We start from the raw sequence: 24,631 nt of genomic DNA, 5'->3' as shown, positions 1-24,631 counted from the left end.
CAAGTCACCATTTTAAGGCTTTTCTAGAAATAGAAAGTCTCTGTGTGAATAAAGTTGATTGTAGATGAGCTCTTTATCCCTCAGCTATATTGGTCTAGATAATGAAGTAATTTCTAAATAGATATCTCTATGCATAATGAAATATAAAAGCACACCACATACATTTCTTACTATATATATTAATATATTCTGAATTGTAAAAGTGACAGAATATTTATTTAGAAATATAACATTTAAATATTATTTTACAGCATTTTCCAAGTTCATATTTTGACAATAAATCTTATATTTACAGTCCTGCAAAGAGACATATTTTTAAATAACATTTATGGCAATGCTGTAGAAACACAACATTTTAGTTAAAGAATTAGAAATGAACTCTAAGGCATCCTTTTTCAGTCTTGATATTTTTCATTATTGCAGTGGCAATAATATGCTTAGTAAGTCACTGAGAGTTTAAAGAAAATTATTTCTGCCTTTTTTCCTGAGGGAATGTTTTAAAAATATTCTTATTTGTTTGGACTATGTTTTTCCACAGAACATCAGAAGAACCCAGCATCATGAGAGCAAGGATTTGTCTATGAAAATATGATAGCAGAAATTGTTACTGAAGAAAAAAGTTCTGGCCAAAGGTATATTTTCAGACTTGCAAGACTGAGTTCAGCCAGTATATAGGAATGGAGGCTTTTGTCAAAACAATAAAAGAAATTTGCACAATGCCAATGAAAGCTAATCTGTCACAATGCACCTAGGAAAGGAAAGGAGCTTGCATTGCAATAATTGCTTTTGTTATTTGTGCCTCTTGACAACCCCCCATCCTCCATGAACACCTTTGAATAAACAGGGTTTGTACATTGTATTATTTCCCTAGTATTTAGACTATATTCCTGCTATGTCCCGATGGTAAGGAGTTCAGTATATTAATAGCACTTAACCAAACATTTCCTGAACCCAGTATTTTCACATAGATATTAAAAAGTATTGGAGCTCTAAGAAGACCAATACTACTCTAGCTTCCATTTGAAGGCTAAATTGTTGCCAAGTGACATTATCTGAAATCCACTCAAGATATAGGAAAGGATCCATTGAAAAATAGCACCTTCTATTCCCAAACCTTGCAGATGATTTAGAAAGATACCATAATCATTAATATCAAAAGCCACTGAAGCATCAACTGACAGAACTGCACTCCAATAAATTGGATTGCACAAAGCTTCAAAGAGGTTCAAAGAACCTTTGAGGACATACTCCCTTGAAGACTTTTACACAGACTCTTGCTTCTAAGAGCAAGTAAGCAACCAGGGCTTTTTTTTTCCTCATAGAATGCCCAGAACAGAGTTCCAGCACTTTTTTTGGATGGAACCTTTTACGGTAGTCAAGGCAGGTTGTATGACATGTGTGAGTTCCGGCACCTTTTTTTTTTTTTTTTTTAGAAAAAGAGCACTGTAAGCAACTATGAGGCTTCATATTTCTCTACCTCTTGCAATGAAACTTCTTTAGTGAGTGCTGTGAGAGAAGGGTGAAGCTTTTCCAAGTTAGTTGTTGAATTCCCACAAGAAGTGATGAGGGTTGGAGCATGTATATTGAAGCTATTCCATTCTGACTGTTTTTGGTATTTGTCAAAGGCAATCCCTTACGAAAGACATAAAATCTACACCTCTAGGAGTGCTACCATTGCAACCCAAAGGTCTTCCAAGTTTTACAGCTTCAGCAAATGTGTAGAATTTGCCTCCTGGAAATACTTCAACACTGATCTGAAACAGTTGGAATTGACACATATTGTTTTGTTGAAGCAAATGACAATTCCTCTTCACTTCCAATGAAGAAAATCATGTTCATCTCTATGACTTAAATTTCTCCTTTGAAAAAAATTGAATTTGCACCAGCCTGTAGATCATGGCAGTCCCAAGATATAAAGGGCTGTGAGAACAACCCTGAGGAAAAAGAGGAAGAACCATAGCCAAGATAAGAGATATTCCAATCCAAAGCAGGAATGGAATTTGAGAAAATGTCTCACTGGATCCTCCCTTGTTTTTGTTTTTTTAAGGTAAAAGTAGGAAGGGGAGAAGCAGATTCAGAATTGCAAGATCTTGTAATCCTATAATAAAAGTACTTTCAGTACTGATGACTTTGGTGCACGTCTGGTCTATCGCAAGGATTTGACATATCCTATTGCCCAGAGTAGAAGTAGTGTATACTTTTTTTTAATGAAAATTATCAGCACTTTTGATCAGTGACGTCATCAAAGTAAACAAACCCACATGCTGATTAGGTCATGGCCCTAAACGGAAGTGACGTGCTCAGCCCCCACCTTCCGGATGTGACATTTTGGCCTAATCCCATCAAAACTGGCAGTCAATCCTCTGGGTACATGATTAGGTTAACCCTAGACTAATTCTATGTACATTCAAAACCAAAAAGAGCTAAATAAAGTGAATAATTAGCAGAGGCCTGTGTTTTTGGGAAACTAGCCCTACTTTGGGGAGCTGTGAAATAAAAAATAAAAAAGGCTTTTTATTTCTAATCATTCTAGCCTAACAATGCTTTTAATTTTTGTGGAGTTTTAAAAATCAGTGCCTCAAAAGCTGGGGAAAAAGAAGCCCCTGAAAGACAGCCAGAGCCTGCATTTAATCCCTTTTTTCTAAAAGGTATTTTTTTCTAAAAGGCATGGTGGAACAAGTTTTAAACCCCTACTGCAAGGCTGCTTGCCTCTTGTGAGCCTGGCTGGCTGCTTGCCTCTTGTGAGCATTTTAATTCCTGTTAATATTCCTTGTCTTTTGCTATAGGGGGGGGGGCAGAATAACTTTTATTCAGGGTGCAAATGGCAAAATATGTGTCTTTAGATTTTTTACAAAGGTAAAAAACAGCTGTGGGTTTTAAAAGGGGCTGTGGTTTGTTTGTTTTTTCCCCTGCATTCGAGGAAATGATTTTAAAGCCACCTAGAAATAAATACCTTTTAGAAAAAAATACCTTTTGATGCAGCTCTAGGCATTTGATGTATCTTTATAATAAACCATGGTTGAAACTTTAATTTTCTAAAGTTTAAGGGGATCACTTGTCTAAATTCTGAAGCATATAATCAAATCAATCATGCTATCTCTGAATTTTTTAATCAGATTGGGAATGATTCATAAACACTTGTGACTTCTCTATATATATTACAGTTAGTATTTTATAAATGACTGGTTATAAACGTTTTAGAGCATTGCTGAACAGATATTCACTTATTAAACCTAGATGTATGCCTGGCATGAGAACCTATTATCATATAATTGTTCTTTCAAATTCCTTTTTTTGTGATGTCTTTAGGATAGCATTGACAATATAGCTGAAGATTAAAGTCTGTGAAATTGCCAGTCATATATCTGACATACACTATTAGCAAGGTGTTCCCAGAAGGAAAAAAAATCATTGCAAAATCTGAAACAATAGATTATATGTTCTATAGTGCATTTTAACTGCTTATTATTCAGAGCACATTTTTCTTTCAATGTACTTTGAAAGCAATATATTTCCATAAATTGATACTGAAATTTCTTGGTTGGGATTTTTGTTAGCACCTTGAGACACTGCTTGTAACATAACATTAATTTTGCAACGGAGCTAGTAGATAGCTTTTCTTACATCTTGATGGGCATACCATCTATATCTGAAAGAAACAATAACCGCTCTTGAGGTTGTGCTAGCAGCTGACATCTATATCATGATATACCTGTAGTTATCTGTATAACAATACACAGACATACAGTAGCCAGGAATAATAAAGTGATACTGATCTGACCTTACCCATGGAATAATATGGCTAAATGATAAGTTGCTAAGCCATTCCTAAATAATCTCAAATGTATTGCATTCATCAGTTTGAAAAATAGATAGCTATAAAGCAAAAGAGGTATAGAAAGATGAAAAATGCAGGTTCACAAAGCACCATGCAAAAATACTTAATAACTAGATTGGATATTGCTTCTGTGGCTTACAGAAAGAGATTATTTTTTCCAGCTAAATGATTTCATCATGATTCAAACCACATATGGAAAAAAGCATTCTTTGATAGTCGCATTGCCTTCAGCCAGAGCACAATTTCCAAAACAAATATGTCCATAATGGGATATTTGGAACAATTCAGTATCAGAACAGCCTCTGCCCAAATTGTGAAACCTGAAATGGGCTCATTCTAAAGCTTTGGGCCTGTCTTGGAACTTTAGATGATGTTTTTGATTTTTAGATACTCAATTTTCCATATTTTGCACAGGTTCAATAATCTCTGAAAACCTTTCTTTCAAAGCAAGAGACAGTGGAAATGAGGGTTGCAATTCTGTGACTGATAGCTTTTATGTCCCATCAGAAGAAAATGTCATTAGTGTTTTCCAATTACACACTGATTTTGAGAGGGCACTGAAGAACCATTTCAGAAGCTGTTCTTGGCTTATGTGACTATCTGTCTAGGTCAGTAATGTTTACGATCTCCATGCATTTAAAAGCAGCATTTAAACCATCTCTAAGTGGGAAACGGTGTTTATCTAGTGTGTATTCTGAAGCAAGCTTTGTCCCATTTTCTTTGTCGGAAATGATGATTGGTAGGGTTTATAATCAGTCATTTATAAAAGGTATATGCTGTAAAGACAATGTTAGAAAAATGTAAAGTTGTAAAACAAAAGTATTGTCTTCACTGAAGACAATAATTTACCAATAATCCTGAAATTTACCACTCCCATTATTGACAGCAAATTTGGAAGGGCATATACCAAAGGAAAATATTTCATGCAGTTGGAGAAATTTATTTATTTACTTGTTTATTTGTTTATTTATTAAATTTATGTGGCAGAAAAAATGAGTATCAGTGGTAAAGAGTATGTCTATTAGTAGTTAGCTGAAAATTCAACATAGTGAAAAATTAAATGAATCAACTATACGTTGACATTTTATGCATCAGCAAATTGTAATAGATTAGATTTGGATCCTTTCAGTTAGAAGATCATTCTATTTACCATAAAGAACCAAAGAAGGAACAGGTTTCTTTTCATAGTTAGTAAGGATACAGTATAACAATGCTTAGGTACAATGCAATCAATGACTGAATAACAATTACACTTCATGGACAATATAACAATTCTAAAAGATATGCTCCAAGAAGGAAGAAGAGGATATTGATAAGTTTTATGGTCAAATTGATATCAACCAAACATGCAGGTAAGATGAACAGCTTGTGACTGGAGAATGCTAAAGCTGAAGATATTAAAAAGAAAAATGTAGTTGAACTGTAAAGCCTAAAAAAGGCAAAATGAAGGAGAATGTCCATTTCTGCCAAACCAATGATTTTTACATAGCTAATTATCATTCTAGCCATTGTCTCCCCACTGCAGGATGAAGGCTTCTTCTGCATGTTTCCAACCAATGTGGTCTTGTGCTTTCCTTTGCCAGTTGGGCCCACAAATACTTGCTAATGTTGTGACTCCATCTTGTTTTAGGTCTCTTTCGTGGATGCTTTTTATCAAGTGGGATTCATTAATTCCAAGTAAGATTATTTATTTTAAAATCTTGAGCCACATTCCAAACACATTCTATGACTGCCTTGGTCCACCTGCCATCAGTTCTTCTTATTATGTGACCAGCCCATTTCCATTTCAATTCTTTTACTCTTTTGATGGCATTGTATATTTTGTTGCCGAAGACCTGCAGAATGAACTTAAAGAAGTTGTTAAGGATGCCAAAGATAAGAAAAGAGAAAAAAGCAAACTACATGGCAGAACAAATGTTAATTTCCAAGAAAACAAGAGAAGCCAATACCAGGAAATACGAAGGTTTTGGAAATGAAGAAAGCTTGTCAGAAAAGATGAGAAGTGGTATTAACATCTCTAAAGACCTCCAAAAGAGATGCAGACACAGAAAATCAAGTAAAGGTTTCCAAAAGATCTCTAAACTCTGAAGATTTCAAGCTTAAATTGACATGCTAAAGATTGCCAGTGGATAAATGGTAGCTGATTCCAACAAGGTCAAAGATAAGTGGATAAATTATACAGAGAATATGTATAGTAGGGTGACAATTTCAAGATACCTTAAAAGATATTCCCAACTTACAAGAACTCTAAGATGAACTTAGATCAGCACTTCAGTCTTCACCAAGTTGGAAGGCTACAGGTATTGATGCGATATCCACAGAAATATTGCAAGGAATAGAAGAAGAATCTGTAGCGGTTGTAACCAAAGCATGCCATCTGAAGAATGACACATGAGCCAACAGATTGGAAGAGATCAGTTTTGCAGTATCAGAGAAAGGAGATTTAACAGAGTTTGGTGAACAGTTTCTGTCTTTCAAAATCAACTGTCAACAGTAAAGGAATCAGCAAAAAAAAATATATCATAGACTCACATTTCGTAAAGCAATAATGATAATAAATAATAAATAATAATAATAATAATAATAATAATAATAATAATAATAATAATAAATAAAGAGCCGAGGTGGCGCAGCAGTTAGAGTGCAATACTGCAGGCCACTTTAGCTGACTGTGTTCAGCAGGTCAGCGGTTCAAATCTCACCGGCTCAAGGTTGACTCAGCCTTCCATGCTTCCGGGGTAGGTAAAATGAGGACCCAGATTGTTGGGGGCAATGTAAATATATATATATACATTGCTTACTGGTGTACACCGCTTAGAGAGTGCTTGCACTTAAAGCGGTATATAAGTCTCATAAATAAATAAATAAATAAAATATAGGAAAAGATGTTTAGATGCCATTATATGTTTATATCTGCAAAGATCAAAATTGTGTTTTTCATTGTGGAACTGTATGGAAGTGAAAATTGGATTTAGACAAAAAAGGAAAAATGAGTATTGTCACTTTTGAACTTAATGTTGGAGAAAAGTCCTGAGAATACCACAGATAACCAAGAAAATAGACAAATAAAGGAAGAAAAAAAAGAGGATGGACAGCAGCAACTTAATTGGACTTAATTTCAGTAACATGTATTGCTTCCAATGCACCGATCAAGTTGGAAACAGATCACCTGTGAGTAAATCTATCTATGTGATCTCTAGAGTCAATATTGATTTGATGTCACATAATCAATCAATTGCTTTATTGTCCTGCCTTCTAAACAACTTTAAGGTACCGTATATGCCGGCGTATTAGGCGACCCGGCGTATAAGACAACCCCGTCTTTATCACCGAACCGCATTCCTAAAACATCGTCTTATACGCCGGAAACTACCAGTATTTCCAGTGTATAAGACGACTCGGCGTATAAGACGACCCCCGTCTTTGGTGCCAAGTTTAGCACTTCCGGAAGTTATCTTATACGCCGGCATGTACGGTAGGTCTCAATTAGAAACAATACCATTACGTTGATTAATATTATTGAATATTGGGATCAATGAAAAGTAAGGTACTTTTCATTGTACTATTTCCTCTTCCTAATCCCTTTAACTCTAATCCCTTTAAAATATTTTAACATTAATCTTTCATCAACATTCTTTTTTTAACAATTTTATTTATAATACAATTAAAAGAAACATTGGATATAATGTGACATTCCAGTATATACATTCTTGTCAAATTATTTCACATTTTACAATCGGTTCTTCATCTCTGAATATACATCTAAATTTTATATTAATCTATTTCTCTATTTGCTAACCTAAAATTACATATATTTCTATCTTAACACTAGCCTATAATCCGAATCGTCCTCTTTGAATCCATCCAGCAGTAAAATTTATCCCAGGTTTCCAAATAAAAAGATCTACATTTGTCTTTCAATACCATTGTGAGCCTGTCCATTTCCACACATGATAATATTTTATATAGTGTCTCTTCCTCTATGGAAATTTCTTTGCTCTTCCATTTTTGCATGAACGCTAGCCTAACTGTAGTCAAGATATGTAGCAGCAAATAGATTGTTCCCGTATTGTATTTCTCTGTAGTTATTCCCAACAGGAAAAGTTCAGGTTTTAACTCTAAATCCAACATTAATATATCTTTCAGCCATCTTCGTATCCAGTTCCAATACTCACAAGCCTTTGAGCATTCCCACCACATATGATAACATGATCCTATTGCTGTTTTACATTTCCAGCATAAAGGTGAGATATTTGGACCCATTTTGGCTAACCTTACAGGTGGGAAGTGCCATCTATAAAATATCTTATAAAGATTTTTCTTGTACAAAGTAGCTAGAGTGAGTTTCCTATTTTTTCCCAAATATCGCATATTTTTGCCAAATATGCAGATAGATTCTGAAACCGAAACCCCTACTCCAAATTAGCATAGTCTCCTTGACCTGTTCTTCATACATTACCTGATTTAAAAGAAAGTGATATATTTTTTTGATAATTTTATCCTCGGGGCCCTAATAATATTTTGTCTAGTTCTGTCGGTTCTATTTTTATACCCCACTCTTTTTTGTCTTTCCTATATGTTGCTGATGTTGGAATATTGAAGCTATTGTAGGTAAGGAGCATCATGTTCTCTTCTACCATTCAATAAGAGAGTACAAACATAACCATTCTTTAGTGCCCTTTCCCTCTGAACTGCTTATTTCCACCACACCAACCCTTCATACAAATTCCTAAGTTTTCAGTACATACTTTGTGCATATATCTGAGTGTTTTGCAACAATTATGGTTGTTGGTCTGAAAGGAAAGCTAATTGGCCATCAAGACATTGTTTCTCCTTATAAATACCATTAGAATGCCCTAGCTGGAAAAAAAATGTACTTGACTGTCCAAGGAGGACAATAATCCCCCCTCCTGTCATACTAGTGCAAATGCCACATGTGGAACAATTCTTATTGTGATCCAGCAGAGCTCTTAATTTTCAAATGCATCTATGAAAGTTTTCCTTGGATTATTTACTGCAGTTCAAGTAGATTTCCCCCCCATCTCTATCTTATCTATCTACATAGTGTTAGAAAACCATTGTAAATGAATTTGGATGATCCATATTAAGAGTTTAGGGTCCTAAATCTAAGAAAGATTTAGTCATCCACAATGTCATCTGAGGGAGATGGGCACTTCAAAAATGTGAAAAATAAATAAATAAAAACATTTAGGTTCAATGCAGAATGCTTCTGCACTTGCATTCTGGAATAATTTCAGAAATATTCCACATGCACCATCTGGGCTACATGAGAAAATATCTCTCAGGTGTTTTACTAGAACAGAATACACATTTGTAAACTGCCACTGAAAGTCAGAAATGAAATATTGTAGTTCCTTCTGTTGTTATATTCTTGCTTTATCACAGCTTTTTCAAATCCATAAACATTCTGAGACTGAATTAATGGAGATGAAGAGTAAAAGAAATAACTCATTCATAGAAGTTATGATTACAGCTGCTATTTTCATATTCTGCAAAGTGTATATTCATCCAAATGTAAGAATATAATGTGCAGATTAAGAAATGGAACAGGTTAAGCACGACAGATTGGTACTGATAAGCCACTTGCAATATTCAGGAGTGAATTATATCTATTTTACAGGACATTTATATACTACTAAAACTCTTATTGTTATGACCTTTAATTTTACCACTTTATAAGGCCACACTTGGAATACGGCATCCAGTTTTGGTCACCACAATGTAAAAATAATATTGAGACTCTAGAACAGTGGTGCGAATCTATGGCACACGTGCCAGAGGTGGCACTCAGAGCCCTCTCTATGGGCACGTGCACCGTAGCTCCAGCCCCACCTCCCCTGAGGCCCCCTCCTCCTCACCAGCAGCCCCCCCAGAGGAGAATTGTCCCGAGCACAGTCTGTGCCGAGCAGCACAGCCAAGGGCATGGCAGCCAGGCAGAGGGGACAAGACTCTGCCCTCGCACCCTGTTACATAAAGATGATGCTGTGGGGCATGGGCGGAGGGCATGGCTGCCATGGCGCTGCTGGGCTGCCTGGGCGATCTGCGATGGCCGTGGAAATGGTGGGTGGCCATGCAGGTGGGCGGGGCACAGAGCAGGGGTGGGCAGGGAGACGGGGCAGTTTTGGGGCACTTGGTCTCTAAAAGGTTCGCCATCACTGCTTTAGAAACAGTACAGAGAAGAGCAATAAAGATGATTAGGGGACTGGAGGCTAAAACATATAAGGAACAGCTGCTGAAATTGGGTATGTCTAGTTCAATGAAGAGAAGGACGAGGAGTAATATGATAGCAGTGTTCCAATATCTGGGGGCTGCCACAAAGAAGAGGGAGTCAAGCTATTCTCCAAAGTACCTGAAGGCAAGACAAGAAGCAATGGATGGAAACTAACAAGAGAGAGAAGCAATCTAGAACTAAGGAGAAATTAGAACAATTAATCAGTGGAACAATCTGCTCCAGAAGCTGTGAATGCTCCAACACTGGAAGTTTTTAAGAAGAGACTGGAAAGCCATTTGTCTGAAATAGTATAGGGTTTGCTGCCTAAGCAGGGTGTTGGACTAGATGACCTCCAAGGTCCCTTCCAACATTATTATTACTATTATTATCGATCATCGCACAGTCACCAAGATGTTCAGACTGGATTTGGCATTTTGTCTACCTATCGAGTCCTTACCCAGGACCTGGGATAGGCAGATGTGGATGTTTGATGGTATTACAGGTATCGTCGCAGGATGGAAGCAGTTACTAATAAGGCCACCTTTTGCAATTGACTAATAGCGAATTTGTCAATGCCAATTGTATTCAATTGGTGCTCCAGTTGTTTTGGGATTGCATTAGTCCCTCGGTCTCTTTCTTCAATTTTCCTGCTCTTAGCCATTGCCAGGTTTTATTGTTATCTGCTTTCCCAGCTATTTTTTTCATGTATTGGCCATGTAGTGCTTTGTCTTCCCATGCCTCTATTCTGTTCTTCATTTGGTCTTTCTTGTAGGCCAGTTTGGTCTCTCCAGTAGTTAGTAAGCCTTCCTGATATACTAATTTCAGTGCATCTTCATCATTGTTCTTCAGATATTCTTCCAAAGCCATTTTTTCTTCTTCAACCATCTGATGTACTTGTAGCATTCCACGCCCACCTATTTGCCTTGGTAGATAAAGTCTATCAATGTCACTGCGTGGATGAAGGGCATGATTCATTGTCATTATTTTTCTGGTCTGCCTATCCATTGCTTTTAGTTCTGCTTGAGTCCAGTCCACTATTCCAGCTGTGTACCTAATGACTGGGATTGCCCAGGTGTTGATTGCCTTTATGGTATTTCCTCCATTGAGTTTGGATTTTAAGATCTTCTTCACTCTCTTGATGTATTCACCTCTAATCTTTTTCTTGACTTCAGTGTGCTTGATGTTGTCAGCTTGAAGGATACCCAAGTATTTGTAGTACTCTTCCTCATCCAGACTCTTAATGTTATTTTCGTCGGGCATCTTTTATTCCTTCAGTTTTCACTATTTTTCCTTGTTTGATAGTAAGTGTGGCACATTTGTCCAAGCCAAACTCCATTACAATATCTTGACTATATATACGGACAGTGTTGAGCAGCGATTCTATTTCAGATGATGTTTTTCCATACAGCTTCAGATCATCCATATAAAGGAGGTGGGATAGTCTGGCAGATGTTTTTGATGTTTGATAGCCATGTCCTGAGTTATTCAGTATTGTTGACAGAGGAAACAGTGCAATAACAAATAGTAATGGTGATAATGAATCTCCTTGAAATATTCCTCTCTTGATATTAACCTCTCCCAGCCTCTCACCATTGATCTGCAACTGTGTCTTCCATTGTGCCATCGATCTTTGCACAAATTTTCTGATGTTTCTACTGACTCCTGTTATTTCTAGGCACTTTATTATCCAATCATGTGGCAGAGAGTCAAATGCCTTTTTGTAGTCAATCCATGCCACATTCAGGTTGGTCTTCCTTCTCTTGCAGTTTTCCAAGATCATTTTGTCTATTAGGAGTTGATCTTTTGTTCCTCTGCTATTGGGGCGGTTTCCTTTCTGCTCAGGTGGAAAGAGATTGTTTTCAACTAGATGCTGTTGCACTGCATCAGCTATCACACCAGTTAGTAATTTGAAAGTTGTTGGTAAGCAGGTAATTGGCCTGTAGTTGCCTGGTGTTGCCCCTTTTGCTGGATTTTTCATTATTAGGTAGGTTTTTCCAGTTGTTAGCCACTTTTCAATTTCTCCTCCTTGTAGTATATTGTTGAACTGTTTGGCAATGAGTGGGTTTATAACAGTTAGATGTTTCAACCAAAACCCATGCAGTTCATCTTCACCTGGTGCTGACCAATTTTTGATTTTCCTTGCTTTTTTTTCTACCATTTTTGTTGTTATTACTAGTTCTTTCATTATTATTATTATTATTATTATTATTATTATTATTATTATTATTATTATTATTATTACTATGGATCATCGCACAGTCAGCCAGATGTTCAGACTGGATTTGGCATTTTGTCTACCTATCGAGTACTTACCCAGGACCTCGGATAGGCAGATGTGGATGTTTGATGGTATTACAGATATCATCGCAGGATGGAAGCAGTTTCTAGTAAGGCCGCCTTTTGCAATTGACTAATAGCAAATTTGTCAATGCCAATGGTGTTCAAGTGGTGCTCCAGTTGTTTTGGGATTGCACCCAAGGAGCCTATGACTATTGGTACTACCCTTGCTTGCTTTTGCCACAGTCTTTCTATTTCTATTTGTAGGTCTTTGTATTTTGTTATCTTCTCCAGTTCTTTCTTGTCTATTCTGCTGTCTCCAGGCACTGCCACGTCCACTATCCAGACTTTTTTGTCTTTCTTATCGACAATTGTTAAGTCTGGGGTGTTATGTTGCAGGTACTTGTCTGTTTGAATTCTGAAGTCCCAGAGAAGTTTAATTTTATCATTTTCTATGACTTTCTCTATTTTATGATCCCACCAGTTTTTGCTTACAGGCAAATGATATTTTTTGTAGATCTTCCAATGCACCATTGTTGCTACTTTGTCATGCTGCTGCTTGCAGTCAGTCTGTGCGATCTTCTTGTAACAGCTTACCAGGTGGTCCACTGTTTCTTCAGCTTCTTTGCATAGGCGGCACTTACTGTCTGTTGCTGTCTTCTCAATTTTGACTTTATATGCATTTGTCCTTAAGGCTTGGTCTTGTGCAGCCAGAATTAGTCCCTCGGTCTCTTTCTTCAATTTTCCTGCTCTTAGCCATTGCCAGGTCTTGTTATTATCTGCTTTCCCAGCTATTTTTTTAATGTATTGGCCATGTAGTGCTTTGTCTTCCCATGCCTCTATTCTGTTCTTCATTTGGTCTTTCTTGTAGGCCAGTTTGGTCTCTCCAGTAATCAGTAAGCCTTCCTGATATACTAATTTCAGTGCATCTTCATCATTGTTCTTCAGATATTCTTCCAAAGCCATTTTTTCTTCTTCAACCATCTGATGTACTTGTAGCATTCCACGCCCACCTATTTGCCTTGGTAGATAAAGTCTGTCAATGTCACTGTGTGGATGAAGGGCATGATTCATTGTCATTATTTTTCTGGTCTTCCTATCCATTGCTTTTAGTTCTGCTTGAGTCCAATCCACTATTCCAGCTGTGTACCTAATGACTGGGATTGCCCAGCTGTTGATTGCCTTCATGGTATTTCCTCCATTGAGTTTGGACTTTAAGATCTTCTTCACTCTCTTGATGTATTCACCTCTAATCTTTTTCTTGACTTCAGTGTGCTTGATGTTGTCAGCTTGAAGGATACCCAAGTATTTGTAGTACTCTTCCTCATCCAGACTCTTAATGTTATTTTCGTGGGGCATCTTGATTCCTTCAGTTTTCACTATTTTTCCTTGTTTGATAGTAAGTGTGGCACATTTGTCCAAGCCAAACTCCATTACAATATCTTGGCTATATATACGGACAGTGTTGAGCAGTGATTCTATTTCAGATGATGTTTTTCCATACAGCTTCAGATCATCCATGTAAAGGAGATGGGATAGTCTGGCAGATGTTTTTGATGTTTGATAGCCATGTCCTGAGTTATTCAGTATTGTTGACAGAGGAAACAGTGCAATAACAAATAGTAATGGTGATAATGAATCTCCTTGAAATATTCCTCTCTTGATATTAACCTCTCCCAGTCTCTCACCATTGATCTGCAACTGTGTCTTCCATTGTGCCATCGATCTTTGCACAAATTTTCTGATGTTTCTACTGACTCCTGTTATTTCTAGGCACTTTGATTATCCAATCATGTGGCAGAGAGTCAAATGCCTTTTTGTAGTCAATCCATGCCACATTCAGGTTGGTCTTCCTTTTCTTGCAGTTTTCCAAGATCATTTTGTCTATTAGGAGTTGATCTTTTGTTCCTCTGCTATTGGGGTGGTTTCCTTTCTGCTCAGGTGGAAAGAGATGGTTTTCAACTAGATGCTGTTGTACTGCATCAGCTACCACACCAGTTAGTAATTTGAAAGTTGTTGGTAAGCAGGTAATTGGCCTGTAGTTGCCTGGTGTTGCCCCTTTTGCTGGATTTTTCATTATTAGGTAGGTTTTCCCAGTTGTTAGCCACTTTTTAATTTCTTGGTCTTCCTTTTCTTGCTGTTTTCCAAGATCATTTTGTCTATTAGGAGTTGATCTTTTGTTCCTCTGCTATTGGGGTGGTTTCCTTTCTGATTATTGTTGTTGTTGTTGTTGTTGCAAAATGGTGCATTATAGGGCAACTATTCTTGAACCAAGGTACTTCAAGTGGGCTAACTTACAGAATGTGTTCTAAATCCAAGGAAATGAAATTTGAAGAAGTTGTGGCTGTTTTAATGCAATTGGCTACTGTTGCACTGCTTGGCTGCTGCTGCAGTCATGCTATCTTCTGTTCCAATGCTTTGTGACAGTTTCTCAGGCAGTCTTGCTCCCCTCCCTGCCCAGCAACAGCATCTTATCTTCATCCAGGGAAGGGAAGGGAAGGGGAGGGGGGGGGAGGAGAGGAGAAGAGAAGGAAGATTTCCAATATTCCTTGCCAGATTCTTACAAAGAAACTCAATGGGGAAGCCAACAGGAAGTCAGAAGTCAATCCTGCTCCTACTGTTTTTTTGCAACACTTGGTCTTTCTATTTCTCTATTTAGGTATGGGAATATGTCTGAAAGAATGGCCTGATGAGTCACAGGTTGTTTAGTTTAATTTCAAAAAACATAAAAATAAAAATACTTTGCAAATGAAATTATAGATTAAGATAAAAGTCTCCACAACCCAATGGATTCCATGAGTATCTACTATCCATCTAAAGACATAAATATTTTCAATTGTTTAAATTCTGGAAGCTGTGGAAAATCCTGAATAAACCTAGTGTCTGAAAATTCATAGATAAATTTTGTCCTGGAAGAAGGCCATATTTGTCTGTTGTTGCTACATCAAAGAGCCTTATTGAACATTCAAAACAATTATTGTTATAGAAGGCCTTTCATATTCAAGACAATTATTATTACACAAGGCCTGTCACATGCATGGCTGGGGCAGTATTAGAGAGTGATAAACAATGAGGTCAGAGAATGCAAGTGATATAGAGAGCATACAGTGGAATCAAGGAAAAAAAGCAAGGATCTTTTCCTATGTTTCCTTTGTTGGTGCATGTAGGCTGTAAACCAGCAGCTGATAGCATGATATCGACCTGATATTTAAGTTTCTGATTTTGAAGACATGATATCAGCATAGCATGATTTCAGACTCTTGATCACAAGATAAGCCACATGGTGATGGGTTAGATTGGCACAGTCAGGCTGACAGATTAGAGTGGCACAGTGTTTTCTTATATATACATGGGGATGGAATGTCTCTGGCACTTATATCAGTGCCTGGAAAGATACTTTTTCAAAACAGTAGAAATTAGTAAAGAAGGGGAGATACAAAAAGAGAGGGGAGGAATGAGGGGGGGCAGAGGGAGAGAGAGGGAGAGAGGGAGGGAGGGAGGGAGGGAGGGAGAGAGGGGGGGAGGGAGGGAGAATATTTATATTTATATTCTCTAGTTCAATCCTCAGTAACAAACTTCTATATAAACTAAGAGTCTATGAATGGTATACCTAATTCCTGCAGTGAATCAAATGAGTAATCCTATCTTCTTGCATTTGGAGCAAATATAGAGAACTCAAAAGCATTAAAAAAAAAAAAAAGATTAACATTAGCCCCAAATCCAAATCATGTTACCATTGCCCCAGGCAAAAGTTTTAAAAATGTACTGCTAATAGATGATCCATGTAGCTTACATTCCTCTTTCTCACAGGTTGGCACCTGGAATTCTTGTTTTGCTTCTGACTAAGCATTAGAAAAACATTTTCCTAATACTAAGATGAATAGAACCAATTATCAAGAGATGCTGTGTGCTCATTTTACTAGTGACATTTAAGCAGATGTTGGACAAGCATCTGTTTGGGATGCTTTAATATGAATTCTTGCAGTGAGCAGAGGGTTGGACGTGATATCGCCTTCCAAATATATGATTGTATGATCTAATTTATCAGAGGATTTGTCTCTTGCATTTCTAATTATGCTAATCATCTAATAACCATAGCCACATTTCGCTATCACCATATGTGCAGTGAGCTAAACAAAGAAAGACACATTATCAAGATTTGTCAGGAATTTATAGCGTTCCATCATAATTGTCCATGTCTTTGAGTTTTATGTTATCTGCTGAAACAGTGTATTTTAGAGCTGGCTCCTCTATTAGGCAAACTGAGTCAGTCAGTTATAATGAAGCAAGAGTAAATTCTACAGATCAGCTACTGTATCTGGCCATCCTCGTGTAGCTGTTCTCACTGTGGTTGAAATAATCTTCAGTTATCATTTTGATTGACTTGTCTGAATGCAGTAAAATGGGTTCAAGTATATTTCAGAAAAAAAAAAATCTCTAGCCCTGGTGTCCATCATTTTAAGAGTGTTTTTTCAAGACCCTCTTCAAGAATTTTTGTTTTTTAAAAAAACTATTGAATTCACTTGTGGAAATTGCATATTTTTTTTCTCTGTATAAAATTTTCATGATTAACTTACTTTAACGAGACTATTGTTTTTCTCGCTTGGCCTAATAATTTACACAACCATAACAAGAAAACTGTCATGTGAAGATGGCTTAAAAGTAGAGCATAATGTTCTCCCTCAATATCTCCTACTTTTCGATTAAAAAAACAGTGTAAACACTCTGCTTATCGCTGCTAACTAGTAAGGTGGAAACTTGAAATCCAGGTAGCACTATCATTATAAAAATGAACAGTATTTACCTGAGACTTATCATCCATGTCATAACTATTTTTTTCCGGCTGTAATCATTTATGAAACATCCTGACAGTTTTAAGGATCATTACTGTATTTTTTCTTTTCTTTTTTTCATCATGATTTTTTGGGGTGATTTACTATATGCTGTCCTGAATCCACAATGGAATGTGGTGGCAGGTAGTAGGTATAATTAATTAAATAAATAAATACATGCCACAGTCTCTAGTAAGAAATGAATTCAGCATTTAAGTGAGTTTCATAGATCCTAAGAAAGATAAAAAAAAATATTAATTCCCTTCCATCTTCTTGCCCAATTCCATCTCAAAAACCCTGATTGGCCATTGGCAATTTTAAAAAGTCTAATAGTACAAAATAGCACAAAACAGGATAAATATGGGTCCAAATATGACATGTACTCTTCCTACTAAACAGATCAGAATTCTGCTGGTATCATACTTCTGGTAGGCATATTTCAGCTTTATTTGATGGATGTGGACTAACTTGTATGAATTTTTCACAATGGCTCTATTTTCTACTTTTCAAATTGGGAGCTGATCTTTGTAGAACTGTCAATGAAAGTATCTGAAAGTATCTTCTATTTGCATTCAGCCTATGAGACCCACAAAGAGAAAAATGTCTGTGATCACAGTTTGATAGAGACATACCAATTAGCAGATTAAATGGTAAAATGCATTACATAGCTACTTAAATTATAATTATAATATAATTATATATTATAGTTATATATTATATATAATGATATATTGTATCTGTAATTAAATTCTAATCCATAATGTACTGTTCTAAATTTACACATGCATAAATTGCAACTTGCAAGATTTGCAGTTTACAAAAATATTGTTACACCAACAGTTTGTACTGTTTTTTTTTTTTTTGTTGTTTAATTATGTTGAAGTCCACCCACCCACCCATCCCAATATTTCTCCAAGATCTGCATTTGGATATGTACAGATCAAGTAGTGATCCATGCAAATGTTATGAACAATGTCACCAACTTTGCTGAAACAAGTTAACTTCAAATGTCATTCCTCATATATTTTGCCCGAAAGGGATTTCTTGATGTCGTTTCAAATTTCATTTGGGTGATCATCTAAGAATAGTATAAAAAAAATCTTTTGTTGCCAAGACAGCTTTTAATAAGAAATTCTGCCCCTGTAAAATTATTTTATTTGGTCTCCGAGATTTGCCATGGATGGATGGATGCCTAAAATTTACCTTTAAAAACAGGTGAGAGATAATGGGAAATAAACTTCTAGTACCCACCAAAGCAATGTAATCAAAGCAATTGCACTGACTCAACTTAAGATAGAGTGATGCTGGCAGTAGAGATTCAATACTTTCGCCCCAGCTTTAACTGCCTCCACAGCACTTCTCAGGGCCTTAAATCAGCTCAGTATTGGAAGTAATTATAGGAAGTGAGATATTTTCCCTGAAATGGCTCTGCAATGCTAGGCCACATTACAACTGAACTTGAAAAATGTACTTTTTAAAAGTCTGTATGCAGGTAAAGAGTTCACTAAGATTACTTTAACCCAAGGCTTTTTTTGTCATAGAACGCCCAGAACAGAGTTCCGGCACTTTTTTTGGACGGAACCTTGTGGTAGCAAGGTGGGTTGTATGACATGTGTGAGTTCCGGCACCTTTTTTTTTTTTTTTTACAAAAAAAGCACTGCTTTAACCTATCTTGTTTTATTTAGATGCCATCTGCCTTCTATCTTGTCAAATGAGAAGGGAAATTGGAAAAAGCTGCATGCTGATTGACAGGGCACATAAATTATTACTGTCATTTTTCTCTTTCTGTGCCAAAAGTGTTCATTTTCACATTTGAGAGCAGGTCATTTATGATTAAGCCAAATAGATTTAAGCAGTTTGCATGTGGTTTTAAAACCTGCAAAAGTACCACTGAGCTTCATGGTTCTTCTGAAACATTTAGCGCATTCACAAGTAAATTTGCAGATGGTACTGATGGTAAGATTATTAAGTATTGTGGATGCAATATATGTCATTGTATAGAAGTTGCTCATTCAGACATGAACCCCATTTCAAATTTCAAAGGAAACAAAAAAACTTAATTTAGAGTAAAACACCCAAAAATGAAAAGTGGGATGTGCTGTGGTTCCTTCTTATTTTCTTCATTTGTATTTGATCTTTTTTGCATTTCCCTTGATTAAAAACTATCAAGACATACCCATGCATTGCGCCACATGTGTAAATATGGGATACAAATATCCTGATGAGGATTTGCAACTCCCCATTTTCTCCTGGCATCTTTCATTTGGCAATTAAATACTGACTTGGTCTTACCTGTTGAGAAACTACCAAGGAAATAGATAAGCTCCTGGAGTTATAAATGTATTTCAGAAAGCAAACTTGCATTGTCTGGTTGATGATAGACAACTTAACCCTCATCTCTCTTCCATCTTGAATTTCCAATTTCCAGATGCCTGACTCATTTCCAAGCTGTTGAAATGTCATCACTGATAAAACTTCTGTCTGTTCAGCATTTCAAAAGTCTTAGAGGTGAGTCAGGTAACAAAGAACCAGTAAAGCAAGAATCATTTGGAAAGGCTTGAGGGAGCACAGGACAGTGTCAGAAAAGAAATGCTGTGTCTACCCTTCATGCGCATAAGCAGTGAGTTCTCCATTTGATTCATTTCCATTGATTCCACAAGGACAATTTGCAATTGAAATTTGGTTTTTTGGAAAAGATTGTACTAACGTAAAAGATTGATTAAAAAGCTGATACAAAAAGCCACAAGATTGTTTACAGTTAGATTCATCTTATCCTTGCCGCTATTCAGAACCATGCTTATTCTAAGTGAGAGTTTGTATAGATTTATTATTGTTGTTGTTCAGTCACTAAATTGTGTCCATAGACCATAGCACAACTGCCCTTCCCCTCCACTGTTTTCCATCGTCTCCCAGAATTTACCCAGATTCATGTTCATTGTGTTGATGATGCTATCTAACCATATCATCCTCTACTGTCCGCTTCTCCTTTTGACTTCAATCTTTCCCAACTTCAGAATCTTTTCCGATCAGTTCTCTCTTCTCATTTGGTAGCCAAAGTGTTTAAGATTCAGCTTCAGTATCTGTCCTTCCAAAGAACCATCTGGGTTGATTTCATTTAGAATTGACCGATTGTAGTCCAAGGGACTCTCAAGACTCTTCTCCAACACCAGTTTGTATAGATGCAATTGAAATAATATAGCTCCAGTAGAAAAGAAAATGTTACATTAAGCTTAAAATCTAGGCAAATAATTCCTTTTTTTTTTTTTTGCATCTTTGTGCATGCAGTTGTGGAATAAAGAAGAAGGAATGGTCAATGATAGATGAATCCAATACTGATGAATAAATGACATTTTGTAACAATTTGGGTACATACAGGGGGGGAAATCCCACTACTCTCTGCATTTTGCCAACCTCAGATAATGGCTCAAAGTGTTTCATTAAAAGTCCCTTAAGTTTAGACATACAATACTCACTTATAATTAGCCATAATGATCTGGGAATGTAAATTAGTTATAATGTCTAGAGAATGTTTAGTTCAAACAGGATGAATACAGTAACGTCTCAGTTTCATTTCCATATAGCCAGTGTTCCAGATGGCCTTCCCCAACTGAGCATCATATTCTGTGTTTGTTGCATTTTAATTCCATAATCTCTGGATCATGCCAGTTAATGTCCAACATATCTGGAGGGAATCAGGTTACAGAAGGCTTTTGTAGCCCGTAATAGTCTATTAATTGCCTAAGAAATGATGGCTCTTTCAGCCATTTCTTCAATGATCAACATACATGAAAGAGCATTCAAGACTGTTTCACCAGCTCTATTCTTGTCAGAACTGCTTTATATACTAAGGTTACATTTTTCTCCAAAGTTTTGTAGCTGTAACTGATTTTAATAACTTTACCTACAGGTGAAAACGGATGTCCTATGTCGTGATCAGGGTTTGTTTGCTTTTTGTGTTGTTTTGTTTTATATCAGGAAAACACTTTTTTATTAGTTTTGACTTTCTTCCCCTTGAACAGCTGGCAAATTGAAGTCTTGGGTGCAACTGTGTTTAGGGAACAAGAGAGTGATACTGGCATTTGCTTACTATAAAGAACTGTGCTTAATCAACTCCAGATGGCTAATATATTGTTATAATCTTGTATGCTAGAAATATTCAGGACAATGAAATCACTTTGTATTTCACTCAGTTTCTTACACACTTAGCAAACCAGATGAATTCTAAAACTATTTTTTTAATAAAATCAGTTTTATTTCAAAATACAATACTGATTACATGTGCCCATTCTGTACTGATGTATTTTACTGAATAGTTAGTTGATCCTATTATTTTCCATTTAGCTTTACAGCAGCGGTTCTCAACATTTGTGTGACGGCGACCCCGTCACACAAACGTTATGCGCATGCGCGACGCGGTGCGCATGGGGGCAGGGCCCCCGCGTGCGGCGTGCATGCGCAGCGCCGCCCCCATGCGCGGCGCGCATGCGTGGCGCCACCCCCCGGAGGTGCGGTGCCGCCCCCATGCGCAGCGCGCATGCGTGGTGGCGCCCCCCGGAGGCGCAGCGCCGCCCCCATGCGCGGTGCGCGTGCGCGGCACCGCCTCCCCGGAGGCGCGGTGCGCCCCCGGAGGGGACAAAATGGCGGATCGCCGCGTTTGGCGACCCCACAAAAGAGGTCGATCGACCCCAAATGGGGTCGCGACCCATAGGTTGAGAACCGCTGCTTTACAATATATAACTTCAAATAAGTACATATGTTTATGTAAGAATTCTAATGTATTCACATCTTATAGAAAAATCTAGTGATCTCCAACTTTTTACTTATTTTTTACTATTCATCTACATTGATAAGTCTCCCAGATTCACAGGATTTGCAGAATATTTGTAATTGAAAAGGGGAGTTTCTCCCACTGAAAGCACTTTGTATTTGCTCAAATAAAGAAAAATCATTTATATAAAATTAAGTTTGTTTGTATTACTGCTTCTTAAAGATCATATTATAGCCGTGATTACATGGTACATATGGATGGCATTTTAAAAGGTTATTTAGACATTTACATACACAGCTGTTCAGCTATTTTGTGAAGTTTATACTACACAATACAACTCTGAGGGCAAATGTCCATATTCTGTCTATAATTTGACAGTTTTTTTCCCAAATCATACAATGTTTTACTTTCTTTAAAAATCCCACCAAATAACACAAGGATTTATATTTCCCCTGAACAGTGCTCCCTGATACAAAAATAACTGTCTGAAATTTGAAAAGATTTATCTTGTAAATATAATTATACTCAGTCTTTTTTTTTCAAATTTAAAGTTTAAAAAAGTCAAAATCAATGAAATCTAGCATCAAAATCCTTGCAGCAATATGACAGATGTCATTTGTTTGGGATATTGTGGAGTAGTGATAGATATATTTAATTAATTTGTGGTGTTCCCAAGAGCCTCATGTAAGCCATTAACATCTGGATTCTTGAAGCTGCACAGGTCTTTGCTCTGCCTCAAAACTTGAATTAAATCTTTTTGATATAGACCTATCATAATTTTTTACAGAAAAGATTTCTATTTTTTTTCCCCACCATTCAATCATGTCCAATTCTTGGAGAGTACCTGGAAAAGCCCCTGCAGTTTTCTTGGCAAATTTTTTAAGAAATGATTTTCCATTGTCTCCTTCCTAGGGCTGAGGGAAAGTGACTGGCCCAAGGTCACTCAACTGGTTTTGGGCTTAAAATGGAACAGAATACACAGTCTTCCAATTTCTAGTCTGATGCCTTAACCACTACACCAAATTGATTCTTTCCTTCTAGTAAGCCTCACATATAATCCCAGGATATGTAGGCAGACAGGGATAATAAAACTTGATATGAATAAGGTAACAGCATATTTTAGGATTAGAATTGTAAAACTGTACTATGTTAATGTAGATATATCATAATCGCCAACAAACTGCTATATACTCTCTCCAATTGCAAGTTATAGACAGGGGCAAAGGTTTATTCTGACAGAGAATTCTTTATGCAAATAGATATTCTTCCTTCATACACCTCTGCCCCCGGGCTCTCTCCATATATAAATATATAGAATAGTTTGTGATGTACATGCTGCCTAATAATGCATTCATGTACGTTGCTGTGGCCTTCGACATCTCCAGTTATTTAGGAGTCTATTTTTGTGTCAGTTTCTTTGCTAAGGACAGGACTCTCTGTGCCGCTGCATTCTGCACTAGTTGTAGCTTCTGAGTACTCTTCCAGGGTAACCCCATGTAGAGCACATTGCAATAGTCCAGACGTGAGATGACCAAAGCCTGAATGACTTGAAAGCAGGTACTCCTGATCCAAGAAAGTATGTATGTATTTATGTATGTGCATTTGTGTGGGGGTGGGTGGGTGGGGGTGTGTACTGTACTTAATTTGCAGCAAGTACAATCCCAATGTTACTTCTATGGTTACAAAAACACCACATTTTTCTTTTCTTTTTCTAATCATCAAAATCATAAGCTATAAGTATTTTTTTTCCTTCTCTTTCATGCAGATGTCTATAACAGGTTTCCAATCAGCCATAAATGTAGATGTTGTCTTTTCTTTAATCAAGGAAGTCCGATTAACCATCTCTGCAAATCCCATCATCTTCATCAACCATTCCTCTGTTGTGAGTAGTGTTGATTATTTTCACTTTTGAGCCATACAGATGCTCTTTGAGGAATTTTTTGTGATGAACCAGGAAATTCAAACTTTTGGTCCATTCCACTAACTAGGATGCTTCTTTTAAAGAAAAAAAATCTTTGTTTTGATGAACTGCTGAATTCTGAAGAACATGAGGCAAGAGTGTTGGTATTAACATCTAAAATATCCTCTGCTTTCACTGAAATCTTTGTAGAGTTTCTAGCTCATCCTTCCTCTTTAAAAAGTAAGTTTCTGCCTTTTCATTCATTTCCCACACAAGTCAAAAAACAGCATAGAAAATTTAAGATGAACAGCTATTGATTCTTTGGCTGAAATTAGAATAGATGCCTGACATATATTGTATGAGTTTGTGTGCATATATGTTTGTCTGTACATATGTATGCAGGTGTGTCTATTGATCTCCATATCTAGCCAATTAGCTATCTAGCTAGTTTCTTAAAGATTACAGAACAGACATTGGCAGAAATTTTCATTGTGATCAGCTTGTGACAAGGTGTAAAATGAAATGAAATTAAAAGTCAAAGTAATTTAAAAAACAGTTCCAAAATACCAATCTCACTAATTCCATATAAAAGATAACGTTTTCCCTATCCAGTCATATCTGAGTCTAGGGCGTAGTGCTCATCTCCATTTCTTGGCTGAGGGAGCCAAACGTTGTCCGAAAACATTTTCCATGGTCATGTGGCTATACACCAAAGGTGCATGGAACACTGTTACCTTCCCACCAAAGTGGTAGCTATTAATCTACTTGCATTTACATGCTTTCA

This window comes from Crotalus tigris, unplaced genomic scaffold, assembly GCF_016545835.1.
Source record: "Crotalus tigris isolate CLP2741 ecotype Arizona unplaced genomic scaffold, ASM1654583v1 scf7180000024349.2157984, whole genome shotgun sequence".
In the NCBI taxonomy this organism is placed as follows: domain Eukaryota; kingdom Metazoa; phylum Chordata; class Lepidosauria; order Squamata; family Viperidae; genus Crotalus; species Crotalus tigris.
This window is presented reverse-complemented; position numbering follows the sequence as displayed.